The sequence below is a fragment of the Vombatus ursinus genome, unplaced genomic scaffold, assembly GCF_900497805.2.
Source record: "Vombatus ursinus unplaced genomic scaffold, bare-nosed wombat genome assembly UNPS02014807.1, whole genome shotgun sequence".
In the NCBI taxonomy this organism is placed as follows: Eukaryota; Metazoa; Chordata; class Mammalia; order Diprotodontia; family Vombatidae; genus Vombatus; species Vombatus ursinus.
This window is the reverse complement of record NW_020954585.1, coordinates 409,764-424,754: the sequence shown is the minus strand read 5'-3', so window position 1 is coordinate 424,754 and position 14,991 is coordinate 409,764. Positions and strand designations below refer to the sequence as shown.

The following is a 14,991-nucleotide window of genomic DNA, read 5'->3' as shown; positions in this document are numbered from 1 at the left end:
AGAAAACTGAGAGAGTGAAACAGCTAGCCCATAATCACACAGCCAGTGTGGTAGAGTTTGTGGTATAGAGAGATAAATACCAATTTTTGCACCAAGGCAATTCAGCAGAGGAAGGCTGAAATGTGAAGTGGGGAAACAGAAACACTAGAACACTACAAAGCCACAGACCAGGATTTCACTTTAAGGGGAGGACTCAGAGGCATTTCAAATGAGTCACAGCTATGACATGCCATTTGGGAGTTTGCTAGTTTAACTAATAATTCGTTCTAACTAGGTGTTAAGCGCAGTCATTTCCATTCTACAAAAAGAGTCAAGTGATATCAGACAGAACCTTTCCACTTTCGGCACCCTGGATAAAGCCCAGGCTGTCCTACCCTGGTTATAGTTTTGCTGAGGCAAGAATCAAACCCAATGTTTCTGATTTCAAGTCCTGTGCCACATTATGCTTGGACACTTCTCCAAAACACTCTCAGTTCAATTAGAAAGGAGACCAAACAAACATAGTTTTGGCCAAGAGATCATTGGTGAGCTCATGGCCCATAGAACCTTCATAATTTAGCAAGTTTTTTTCCCCTACTAATTCCTCTTGTATGGGATATTTTTTATCCATGGGCCTGAGGTAAATAAAATAATATATAATTAAAGCTTTTAGACATAACAGAAAATGGCATATCTAGATATATAGATCTATATAGCTATAGATATGGATATATAGAAATAGATATAGAAAAAGAAATCAAAGAATCCAAGACAGACCCTTGGGGTGAGACACAGATGATGATCCAGTAAAGCAGACCAAGTTAGCAACAGTCAGACAGGTGACAGGAGAATCAGAAGATACAGTATCATGAAAAGAGAGAGAGGAGGGAGGAACCAAAAAGTGATCAGTGGTGTCCACTGCTACAGAGAAATAAAGAAGGCTAAAAGGACTGAGAAAAGTAATCATATTTAGCAGTTAATAAATGGAAGAAGCAGTTTCAGTTGAGTGAGGAGATCAAAAATCAGACAGAGAAGTAGACAAAAGGAGAGGAAATGCAGGCAATAAGTGCAGACAGCTTTTTCTAGGAATTTATGTGAAAAGAGGGGCCTCTCATCTCTTCTTAAATGCCAAGATATGGCTTAAATATGACTTAGTGTTTGAAACATGAGTTTAAGAAGTTCTCAAGAAACTTGAGTCAAAGCATCTAGAGAACCTTTCCAGGAAACAGATGAAAGGGCTTCTCCTTTCTATTACACTTCCCTCAAAAGTCACCTAGTACAAAGTAAACATCACATTAATATTTTCCAAAGCAGTAAGAACAAGTCCTAAAAATGGCCTTCCTGCTATATCTTTTGATAGCCCCATTAAGAGTACCCATGTAAGCCACATACACTTGGTAATGGCATGCACCGCTACAGAAGGCACATGCAGAAGTTGTGAAAACAGGAGGAACTCTAAAGGTCCCATAACAGGCACTATCCCACCTTGATGAGTACTGAATTGTTCATTGATTTATTATGACCCAACACTCTATCCTGAGGTGAGAGCATGAAGTCCTTTGTCCGCCCTTCCTTTTTACCAACAGATTCACGGTGCCATCCTCATCCACAATAGGGGCAGCTATGAACATCAAATCCTCTCAACCCTGAGCCCCATCCGGTTTATAACCTAAGTGAAGGGAACCGATTAATGGGGCTCCTGTTGGGTCAGGGCAAACATGTCCAGTTTTTTGAATACTCAGGAAAGATCATCATGGCAGCAAGTGGAAAGTAATACTTCAATCACAATTTAATAAAGCACGAAGAATACAGAAGCAGTCATAGAGGAGAGTATAAGGCACTCAGGGAATGGGGTGGTAGAGGCAGGTAGGCATCATGGGGAAGAGAAGGGGAAGGAAAGGGACAAAGAGAATCACTTATGTAATAGCTGATTGAATGGGAGCACTTGGGCTGCATGCACCTGTAGCAGGTGGAATGTTTAAGGGGCAGGAGTTTGGGGTCCATTTTTATAGTTTTGGAGTTAGAAGACTTACCAACTTTTATCCACGTCACCTTAGGTTTACTTCATTAACATACTAACATCATCTCAAAGTTATCAACACCACCTTATGGTTAGGTCATTTACATAACATTTTGCATGTGTGTTTATAGACTCAAGTGCCATTACATTAAGGTCTAGCTGGCTTCCCCTAATTTAGCACATTGTCTCAGGATGCAGCCTCAGTTAAAAAGACCGTTGCAATTGGTTCCTATGCTCCTCTAATTTATTTGACAGCTCCTAAGTACCTGTTATGCTCCCATAATTTATGGAAGTATTTTTAAGTGACTTTTATGTTCCCCTTTATATTCTTACTTCCTACCATTGTTATCTTATACTGGCTGCTGACATATTTACTACAGTAACTAAGAGAGGGTTTGGGAGGGTGGGGTGGGGAGGGGTGATACCGGGGACCAGAACATAATACACTTTCAACACATGAACAATTGGTATCAACAACACTTTTCAACCTTGTGGTCACAAGCAAAGGAAGGAGTATTAGTGGATCCTTCCACCAGCACTTTTTACCCTCAAACCAAAGAATCAGAGAAGGGAGTAGAACTTTTATGGTTCAGAATTAGCAAAACTGTTTAAGCATGACCAGGTTTGTGATTCTTTGAGGGAGACTAGACTACCAAAAGATATCAACTAGCCCTGCTCAGCTGGAAAAAATGAACAGGAAGGTGAGGAGAATCAGAATGGAGTGGGGTGACCAACAGGCTGCCTCCAACATTCAGAAAAATCAGAAGGTATTTCCCAATCAGACCACCCCTCAGGCTATGAATAAATGTCGCATTCCCAATTGAGTTGTGAAAATAAGCTTTAAGATATCACCTCACAACATAGACGGCATTCAAAAAATAATTATTGGTTGAGCTGATTCTCTATTTGAATAAAATTAAGATACTCTGTTCAAAGATCCCGTAGTCTTAGCAAAAAGTGGTGGAGTTTTTTGTTTTGTTTTGTTTTTTCAATGCAAAGATGCATTTCTCCTGACCAAAAAGGATAAACAAGGTATGAACATTCTATAGCCTGTATCCCCAAAAGCAAAAATTTACCTTGAGTCTTCGAATTTTCTATGAGTAGAATCTACCAATTATAGAATTTTAAAGTTGTTTTTAAGTTTGAACAGTTAGATATTTATTAGAATATCTGAGCCAATAATACAAATGGAGACCATCCAGAGCACAAATAAAAGTTCAATCCATCAGTTTCATTTAGGTCAAACTTCTCATTTATATCTGATTCAACCTATTAGAGTCTCCTCAACTCTAGTTCCCAAATCACCGACTGCCTATTAGACATTTCCAACAAGATGTCCAGTTGGTATTTCACACCAAACGCATTATCATACCACCTAAACTCATCCCACTTCCTAACTTCCCTATTTGTGTCAAGTACACCGTCCGCCATTCTTCTAGGCACCCAGAACTCAAGAGTTCTCCTTGACTCTTCCCTTCTCCCTAACCATGGCCCTCTCCATAGCCAATCAGTTGCTAAATCTTGCTGACTTTACCTTCACAACATCCCTCAAACCTTCTCACCACTCATACTTCCTCTCACTTGGACTATTGCAATATCCTGTTCATTGGTCTGTCTTCCATAAGCCTCCCCCACCCACCCCCACTCCAATTCATCCTTCACACAGATGCCAAATGGCTATTCCTAAAGCATAGGTCTGATTGTGTTACACCTCTGCTCAGAAAGCTCCAGGATAAAATACAAACTCCTCTGTTTGACATTTAAAGTCCATCACAATCCAACCTCACAGGCTTACCACAATGTTACTCCCCTTTATGTACTCTATACTCTGGCCAAAGTGGCCTATTTGCTATTCCGCATACATGACTTTTCATCTATCACCCTGAAACTTTGAAACCCACAGTGAACGGCTATCTCCTAGGTCTGGAATGCACTCTCTTCAACCCCACCTCTTAGAATCTCTCATGACTCAGTTTAAGAGCCCCATCCTTAAACAACAGGTACATCCTGATTCCTCCTCTCCCTTCCCAAACCTCAGTGCTCTGTTCTAACCCCCCCAGAAATGTATTAATTGTGTGTATACGTACATAAATACATGTATGTATATTTTTGCATTTACTTACCTGTGTACATGTTCATTTACTCTCAGGAGATTGGAAATCTGTGAGAGCAGGGACTTGTTTCATTTTTTTTGTATCCCTAGCATCTGGCATAGTGTCTGGTACATAGTAGGTACTTAATAAATGCTTTTTGAGTGGATAAAGAATCTTGAATCATTCTAATATAAATAAAACTGTACTTCCACACTGGCTTGTCCTTTTAAATTTCCCCAGCACTTCATAAAATTCTACACAACTGGAACCCATATCCCCATATCCTTATTCATTATCCCAGAAACTGATTTATGAAATTCAATTTTAGTTTTAAGTAAAGTTTTTTTCCCCATTTATTTTTAATTTAAAAGCATTTCAAAAGGGTACACAGGATAATTAGTTTTCTACTGAAGGAAAAAAAATAAAGCATGCTCTAATAGGCAGAATATAGAACAAAATTTTAATTAGGAAACTTAAAAATGAATTCTTGAGAGTAACTGCTGGAATTAAAGATGGCCCAAGTCTTTCATTTTCAGGAAGTGCTTTCAATCACTGTTGAAATCAAGGCGAGTGGTGAAGCGATCTAAAAAGGGAATCTTCTATAGCTATGCAATATTTGAAGATGTAAGTTAAACTGTGCATGATTACTTGGAGGCATCCATTTCAAGTCTACCAATCATTTTTAATAAGAAGAACACAAATCATAAGAAAAAAGATAAAACTACATGAAAGGATAATTATAGGAGGTTTCAATATTATGATATATAAATATACATGCTATGCTGCTTTCTGAATTTAAACTCTTAAAGGATGGGGATCTATGTATTGCCTATGGCAGCTGACAAGTGGGAATGCTCAGGAATACTTGATGTTCAATACTTTAAAAGACCTATACATTAATCAGTGGTGTTATTCCTTTCACCAATAAAGATTATAATACCTCTACACTTATAAATAGATTTCATTGAGCTGCCGCAGCCCCAAATTTCATTTTCATCCCCTCTTGGCTGGGCTGAAGCCGGGCTGACAGCTCTAGCCCATCACTGGGCTCACAAGTAGAAGCTCCTCTTGCTTGGCAGGACCTAACAGAACTTGTTCTCCACCACCCCCGTCTTTGAGAAACCAGGGTTACCTCTGTATCACCCCAGTGGAGGACTCAGTGACATTGAATGTTCGATATTAAGCAAAAAATGATAGTAACCATTAAAGAAACTTTCCACAAATGTCCCAAAGTGGGAGGAAATATGATAATATTTGAATAAATCGATATTTATTCGCATACCTATTTGAAAAAATTACTTCTCAGGTGAATGAAAGTATAGGAGCAGGCTATAATTTGCCTAAGAAGTATTGGTACACATAAAGATTATCCTAGTCAGCTTCTAGAGATTCCTAGTGACTTGACAGAAATAAGGCACACTAGTTTGGGTTCAGTTCCTGGAACATAAGTGGTTCAACCCTCCAACAAACAAACAAACAAACAAACAAAATTGTGACTCACCAGTTGGCAGTGACTGGCACCCTTACCTCTGACAGCGTGTGCAAATTAGTTGTGAAAGACTTAGGACATCCTCATTCACCCCAAAGTACTTTCTAAGTTTATGCAGATCAAAATATAGGCCCCAAAGAAGAGATGTGAGAAGATACTTCCTCCCTCTTTGTTGCGGAAGTGTGGAACTCTGTACATAATTATATATAATGACAGGCTTCTTTGATATGTTGGGTTAATCTTGCTGAATTTTTTTCTTCTTTATTATTGGGGATAGTTCCCAGGACTGGGGGGAGGGTGAGAAGATGTATTGGAAAATGCAAGTAATATAAAGTAAAAACAAATCATTAAGATTTTATTTTAGAAAGAGAAATACACGAATGGGACCCAAAAATGCTGTGGGGACAGGGAGGGAAGCAGGGAAATTGGAGATGATTTATGGGTGCAGAATATTCTCACTGCCAAATCCGATGGCCCTTTATCAACCCTCTTTCTTGCTGACCCCTCTGTATCATCTGAAACTGGTAACCAGTTCCTAGATAGTCGGTCCTCGCTGGGTTCTCCTTCATCCACCCTGTCTGACCACTCTTTCTCAGCCTCCTTTGTGGATCATCACCTACAACATACCCCTTCTAACTGTAGGTGTACCCCAAGACTCTGTCCAGGACCCTCTTCTAATTCACTCTACATACTCTCAGTGACATCATCTCCTATGGCTTTAGCTATCTCTACGTTAATGACCCCTGGATCTGCATGTGCCTGGCACAGGCACTTAATAAATGCTTGTTGATTCCTTGATTTCTCATAGATCCTACCTTTGCACTGGCTTTCCCCCGTGGTTATTTCCTACCTCCCCCTCTCAGAATGCTCATGTGCCATCTTCTGCATTAAACCTTTACAAACGCAATCCCACCCTCACCCTTACCCTGGCTCCCTTCCATCCTAGCTGCCAGGGCTGCACAAATCACTTAGATCTCTCTTGCTTTCGATTTCCTCATCTGTAAAAGGAGGCAACTGAATAAGGTCATCTCTAATGTACCTTCCTAGTTTCAGATCACCTCCCTGGTATCAATTTTGTATAAGCCTATACATGTACATATTGTTTCTCCCAGCTAGACTTTAAGCTTCGCAAGGTAAAGGACGATTATTCTCTTTTGTCTTTATATCTCTAGCACCTAGTACGATGCTTGGCACATAGTAAGTACTTAATAAATGCCTGTTGACTGGGTAAAGGAGACATGTCAGGGAAATTTTGGGGAAAAGTTAAGTCAAAAAAGCCCATTTTCAAATCCCTAAAGTTGATATAATCAGTAATAACACTTGATGCATACATAATTTTGCGATTAATACTTTAGAAAAGCAGATCGCTTTATCATCCAAATTTTCTCACCAAAGCCTCACTGACTTTGCACAGAAGAACACTAAGACTCTGAAGAAAATGGTTTGGGAAAAGCAAACTTAGAGATCTTCACCCCCCTCCTTTGTTTATTAGTGTGATCATTAAAATTCTTGGATACATATCATCTGCATGACACTTTTGTGTCCTCCTTTCCCTCCTCCCTTCCTCCTCCCTTTCCCAGCTCAGCTCTGAGAAACCATAAAGAATTCCCAGCTACTGCTCATACTACGTCTGTTGATGAGTAAGCACAGTGAACTTCAACCTCTGGGGCTTTTAATATACCACCACTCTAAAATGCCCAAGAATGGGGGGGGGGGGAGAGGATAAAAGAATGAGGGGGAGAGGGGCTGGAGGATAACAGTCTACCTTTTGAAATACTCTTTCCAAAAGCAGAATTTTAATAAGCTGAATACTGTCATTCACTTAATTTGGTTACGATCAGTTTACAGACAGCCAGGGTTGGCTTCCTAATTTTCTTTTTGCTTAATAAGTCACTGTTTAGTTACACTGAGGTAACCTAATCTTTTCACCCCCCCTCCCCCTTGCCCCCATGCTTTGTCCATTTTAGAGCAGCACAAACACATGAGTATTTCATATACCCACACTTATGTACTTTGAGCTATGCATGTTGTCTAAAAGTGCATTAGTGCATGGGGAAAAGTTAGGTTACCTGGAAACAAAAAAGTAATTTAAAAGGCTTTATTTTATAGCATTGCTGCCAAAAATTATTAAAGCAATCTCTGGTCTCAGGTGTCACACAAAAGCATGTATCTATAATGGAGATGGAGCGAGTCTGGGTAGGCTAAATAACAGATTAAAAGTGAAGAGGCCAACGATGGCTTACATAATTCACAGGATTACAGCTAGAAGAGATTTGAAGGATGATCTAGTCCAATCCCCCTCATTTTAAAGAGAAGCAAACAGGCCCAGAGAAACAGCACATAACTTACCCAAGGTGTTATAGCTAGGATAGCAGAGGTAGGAGTCTTAACTAATAAGTAGTTGACTGGGTAAAGGAGAGATGTCAGGGAAATTTTGGGGAAAAGTTAAGTCAAAAAAGCCCATTTTCAAATTCCTGAAGTTTATATAATCAGTAATAACACTTGATGCATACATAATTTTGCGATTAATACTTTAGAAAAGCAGATCGCTTTATCATCCAAATTTTCTCACCAAAGCCTCACTGACATTGCACAGAAGAACACTAGGACTCCGAAGAAAATGGTTTGGGAAAAGCAGACTTAGAGGTCTTCCCTCTTGATGCGGCTAGGGATGCTGGGAACCCTCAAATCCAGTGCCTTTTCAACCACACCATGTGGCCTCTTCTATCTACTGATCCCATTCTATGTTGATCAGTCTGACCTCCCCACTACAATATAAATTCCTTGAGAGCTGACACTATGCTGTACTCCTCTTTGGATGTGCCTCAGTACCAAGCACAGCACCTTTTACGTAGCAGGTGCCCAAAATGTGGTGGAGCTGAATCGCTGAGAGTCAGATACAGAGGGCATACCATCTATAGGAAAACTTATCTCTCACATAACTCTGTTTAAAAAAATAAAATAAAATAAAAAGTCAGCTGTGCTCACTAAATCTGATTACTGCCATTGTCCAGTGGGTGGGGAATTGAATACAGGACCATTTGGCTTTGTGGCCAAAGGAAAAGAAAACAAAAGTGAATGAAAATCTGCCAACTTTTCCAAGTCACTTATACTTGGGAGGAATCAATCTGAAACTTATCATAAGAAATCATATGTAGGAAGAGGCTGGAACTTTTCCAGTTATTATTTTTTTTTTAAATAATAGTACCCAAAGCTAATCAACTAGAATAATTTTCTTGATCATAAAAACCATTTAGGAAAAAAATACATAGTAGAATTAATCATTTTTAAAAATATTCCCATTCCTTTCCTCCCTGTTCTAAAAACGTCATGGTTTTCTGAAGATTTGGAGGTTGTCTAAAGAATATACAATAATTTTAAGGTAAATGAGCATAGCCTAAATGTAGCAACACAAAAGAAATTAATAAAAAAGAAAAGCCCTTATCTTTTAATAAGAAGCACTTCTCTCTTAGAGGCAACTAGTCTATGAAATTAGAGACAGAGCTGGGCCTGGAGTCTTCGAGATCCAAGTTCAAATCCAACCTCAGGTACTTGATCCTGGGCATGTCCCTTAGCCACTGTTTGCCTCAGTTTCCTCATCTGTAAAATGGGGATAATAATAGCACCTATCTCTCAGAGTTATCATGAGGACTGTGGTGAGTAAAAATGACACTGAGGTAAAATGAGGCAAGATTTCTGGACAAAATAACAGTTTAAACAGTGACAAGTAAACTGTTAGTACAGTGGGTTGCTCAAAGGCCAAGGACACCAAAATGACGCAAAAGCCCCTCTTTATTGAGAGGCAGGAAATGAGGAGTTCTGGGTGGCTGGGGAATGTCACAGTTGGCTACAGCTAGGAAAGGTGAGTTGGCCTTCAGGAGTAGATGATCATGCCCTTCTCTGGCAATTAAGGAATATTAATTGTTTTAAAGGAGCAGGTGCCTCTAGCAATCTTGGCTAGAGAAACAAAACCACCCCAATCAGGTTCTCCCAGCCCCTTTGGCCTCCCCCTCAGGGACTGAATCACCCCTAACTTTTGGCAAAGAGACAGAAGGTTAGGAGAGTTGTCCCTTGGGGAGGCCTAGCTCAGTCCTCTGTTTATCTGTAAATAGAGGCAAAGGTCCTACTTAAACTGGTTAGCAAGGGAGTGTGCCCCGGAGGTAGGAGTGATCACATTACTCAACCATGCCTTCCTTGTGAAATGGACTGAAATGGAGTCTAACAAAATGAGGAAAGGGACGGATTACAGAGCAACATTAATTATTAAATAATATGGCATAATATTAACTCTCCTCAGGATCAAATAAGAAAATAATTGTAAATCGTTTAGCACAATGCTGGCACTGAATAAGCACAATATAAATGTTAACTCTTATTATAAAGGTCAGGCTCCACCTACTTCATAGGAATATTGTGAGAATAGTACATGAATAAAATTATAAAAGTTCAAGAATCTATGCAAATTCAAAATTATAAACAATACTACTTTAAATAAAAGTATCCAAATTAACAGGGGTAGGGCCTGGACCTATGATTTCACTGGTATAAATAACTCCTGGATAATATATCACTATACTAAATGTAGGTTAGTACCTTTTCCACAACTTAAGAGTTCCTATGGGCTTGTTGTTGAGTGGTTGTACCCAACTCTTCATGAGCCCATTTGCGGATTTCTTGGCAAAGATACTGCAGTGGTTTGCCATTTCTTCTCCAGCTCATTATACAGATGAGGAAACTGAGACAAACAGGATAAAGTTATTTGCCCACGGTCACATAACTAGGAAGTATCTGTGGCTGGATTTGAACTCAGGTACTCCTGACCCTAGGCCCAGCACTCTATTCACTGCTCCACCTAGTTGCCCCTTTCTCCAGCACTAAGAGGTTAAGCCCAGGGTCACCTGGCCAGCATGTCAGATGGGACCTATATCCAGGCCTTCCAATTAACATTATTAGTAATAATGGATCAAGTACAAATAAGACACTTCACAAAATAAGTGCTGGTGGGCATGCCTAGCACCCACCTAGAAAGGCTCTTCAAGACACTAAACAAGAAAAGTTGGGCTTGGAGTGCCCACAGAAGGGATAGGCTAAACAAATTAAGGAAGATGAAGGTAATGGAATACTAATGAGTTGTAAGAAATGATGAAATTATTGGTCTTCGAGAAACTTGGGAAGATCTGTGTGAAATGGGCAGAACCAAGATAAAAATTTACCAACAACATTATAAAACTAATCAGCTTTGGAAAACTGCAGAAGTCTGATCAACGCAATAGCCAGTCATGATTCCAGAGGACAGGTGAGAAGGGTTACCTTCCCCCTCTTCCCCACCCCACTCCCCACATACAAGAAGTGAAGGATTTAAATATGAAGAATGAGACATAACATTTTTCAACATGGCCAAAACGAGAATTAATGTTGCTTGATTATGCATACTTGTTACAAGGGTTTTATTTTTCTTTTTGGGGGGTATGGGGGGAGGGAGAGAAAATAAATGATTAATTGAAAGAAAAATGTAATTAAATTTTTTAAAAGTCTAAATGTAGTAGATACATTGGGAAAGAGATAAATAAAGAAAAGCTATTTTTAAAAATGACAAATTGGGTTTAAACTGCAGTCTGAAATATAATTAGGTGAGATTTAAGGATGAATTTTCTGACAATGAGGGTTATTACATATAGGAAGGGATAATAATAGAGACTATAACATCTCTATTTCCAGAAGTCTTGTAAAACAGGATAGTTTCTCAGATGGCTATTACTATTTTGGATGCAATGTAATGTACCAGAGCACAAGACTGCAGGTCAGGAGGCCCTAGTTCTTGCCATAGCTTAGCTACATGATCCTGGGTTAGTTATTTCATATCTCTCTTTTGGCTTCCTCATCTATGAAATGAGGGGACTTTGACTAAATGATCACAGATTCACTTCCTCTACAATCCTGCACTATTTCTATTACTTCCAATTCTACGCATCTAATAAAACAAAATTAAATTAATAAAACTCAATAAATAGTAGTAGTGCAAATTCTTCCCAGAAGTAGAAATAACTTCCACATCTGTAAGGTCCTTACAGGTTTGCAACTCATAAACTTCTAGATCAGTTAGATGAAGCCAAGCAACAATCACAGTCAATCCTTACTTATACATCCTCAGATAAAACTAAAAACTCCTTGAGGGTAGGATTGTGTGAGGGAGGGGGAGAAGGGGGAGGATTATTTTTATTTTTTTAATTTTTGTTTATCAGAGCCTACCATAGTGCCAGAAACACAATGGGAACTTGATTAATATGTGATAAAGGTTTCAGGCAGGCAAACCTTTCAGTTAGCATTACACTGGACCACCCTTTTGTTTTAAGAGACTTATTTGAAGGCTTTCCCAAGGTTCTCAAATTGTTGATTTCAGAATTATTCTTAGCTGATGGCTATTTTTGTCACTGGTTTCTTAGTAAGCATTTTATGTTACATTACTTTTAACTTTTAGTGATTCAAAAAGAACATGGTCTGAATCCTATCCCCAAAATCATCAATCCTTGGTTACCCTTTGCAGAATCTTAACAATACATTACATAATGTCTTGGGGCTCTAAAAGGAGGCTCCATCTCTTTTCCATTCACACATTGCCAACGATTCAATTTCCCATCATCACTGTATAACATTGTCATGGTAATTATGTATCATATGCTGCCTCCCCTGATACTTGGGTCATAGCCACAGACAGCTCTGCTCCAGACCTGGCAGAGTATCAGAAATAAATGGTCCAGGCTTTTCCTAAGCCTCCACTAAAAGAAACTGAGCTAATCCTGGCTGCTTTGTGTTAAGGATATGGCCACACTTCTTGACACTACATGGGCAATCTAACTCATGAGGGAGCCACTTTTTTAAGGTTCAGAATGAAATAAGGAGTAAAGGACAACTTAATGCTGCAAAGTAACATTAGGTAGAAGTAACTAAGGTCCGAACATGACGAGTTCCATTGTGAACATACAGGGAAATTTCATATGTCTCATGGGAAAGTTGATGATTTTAACCTACTCCTGGCTTCTACACATTAATTACTTTGCTAAAGCCTGGACCTGATTTTTCATGCAATCTTTGACAGACCCCACACTCTCTAGAGAATCACAATAAATTCCTAAGGGATGAAAAGCAAAAACTACACAGAATAGTAAGGCCGTAGAAAAAACAATATGATAATTTTCCCCCTAATTTGAAAATGTAGATAACCTAAAAGTGAATAAAAATAGTGGTTGCTGACCACTATTGTTGTTTAAAGTGTTCAAAAACACTTAAAGTGCTTCAATTTAAAGTGCTTTAAAGTTTCATTCTTCAACTTCCTATCCTCCCCTAAATCCTTCTCAATAAATGCACACATAAACAGACATAGCAGTTCATTATCCGAGGTTTTGTGAAGATGGTGATAAGGAGGCAAAAAGAATATATCCTTGTCCTCAAATGATTCTACATTTTAAAGGGCTTAAACCTATGGGAGAGAAAAGCATACTCTCTCAACTGAAGGAACGAAAACTTCCAGTAATGTCAGCTTCAGGAGGTTTGGACAGCTTGACTATGCTGGCTGTAGGGGACAAACCCCAGCAAGTCAAAAAATTTGATATGCATTATGTTTATTTATGGCCATATGTAAAATTATTGTGTTTCATTCATAATCTCTGAATCTAAACTTGAAATTATCATTAAAAAGCAGAAGAGTTACCAAGCAAATACATTTCATGCTTTCAATTAACCAAAAAGTGATTTCCCTAACAACATGCCAATTAACAACACCCCCCCCAAACAACAACAACAACCACTATATCCTTTTGGAAAACTCGGGGTGTGTGTGTGTGTGTGTGTGTGTGTGTGTGTGTAACCTAAATGAAAGCTAAAAGTCTAGATATGAATAAGAACACCAACTGAGTAATTTCAATAGAGAAAAAAGTACAGCAAGTCTTTACTGCTTTAGAAGATGGGCAGAGTAAAAAGAAACACAAATGGGCAAGCATAAGTAGAAGAATGTGAGTGTGTGTGTGTGTGTGTGTGTGTGTGTGTGTGTGTGTGTGTGCTGGACGGGTAGGGAGGACAGAAAAGGAACAAAAAGGGCATAGAGACCAGGAAGAAAAATTTCTCCTTAGCCTGAATTGAAATGAATATGCTTCTTTCTGGTCATAACAAAGTCCAGTAAGTTACCTAGATCATCCTCTAAAAATGTTCGTCATGTAAATAAACATTTCATAATTCATATTTAGGACAAGCCAACTGGTCTTTTGTGTTGATGTGGGTCATGGTCTTTTGATCTGTTCTTCCTCAGCTTTCCCTACTGAACACCAACGCAGTATTCTGGATGCTACTATCTTTTTAAATCCCTTGGGCAGCTTCTGAAGTCTTTTATTTAGCCTTGGGGTTCATTCCTAAATTGCAGAGCCAGTAAACTGCAAAAAGTAAACTGCCAACCATCCCACCATGGGCCCACGAAGTCCCTTCACTTCATGTTTTGTTTCCCTTAGTTCTCTCCCAAATGTCATATTTTGAAAAAATTGAGGCCACAAAGTAATCAGCCATACAGACTAAACTATCACCTACTGCAGGGATTCTTCAAACATTTTTTTGTATTCCAGACCTCTTGGGAGTCTGGTGAAGCCTATGGACCCCTTCTCAGAAGAATGTCTTTTTTTTCTTTTTATTAATAAATTTATTTATTTTTAGTCTTCAGCATTTACTTCCACAAGATTTTGAGTTCCAAATTTTCACCCTATCTCGCCCCTCTCCCCACCTCAAGATGGCATGCATTCTGAATATCCCTTCCCCTAGTCTGCCTTCCCTTCTATCTCTCCCCCGCTCTCTTATCCCCTTCCCCTTCTATTTTCCTGGAGGGCAGGATAGATTTCAGAAGAATGTTTTAAAAAGCATAAAATAAAACCCATAGGATTCCAATAGAAACTAACTATACCAAAACAGTTATCAAAATATTTGGAGGAGGAGGAAGAGGGGCTATAAGTTCATGGACCCCAGATTAAGAACTCCTTATATACTAGAAGTGACATTAGTTTTTTCAGAACAGAAGGATGGTAATTTAAAGCTTCTTTCGTAGCTTGAGAGTCAAAACAGGTTACTGGACAGAGGGAGAAGATATTCAAGTTCCACTTCCAGTTCAGTCATTAGCAGAACTGTGAAACCTTGGGCTGTTCTGGACTTCATTTTCTATACAAATGAGGCAGTTGGACTAGATCCATGGTTCCCAATTTTAATATGAGGAGCCTTTTTTTTTTAACATCAAAAAATTTCAGATCCCCAAATAACAGTAGTGTTATGTAGCTTGAAAAAACATATGACAAAACATACTATGAATTCAGAAACTTTCAAATAAATATAAATTTAATTGATCAAAACAGCATCTATATGCATTTGAAAATTTTAAT

General features: G+C 38.8%; 1 protein-coding gene across 4 annotated transcripts in view; it reads right to left on the bottom strand.

Annotated features, from left to right (window-relative positions):
- LOC114052094 (uncharacterized protein C7orf50 homolog) overlaps positions 1-14,991 on the bottom strand; it is a 338,906-nt gene that overhangs the window by 264,815 nt on the left and 59,100 nt on the right. The gene's annotated exons all lie outside the window — the stretch shown is intronic.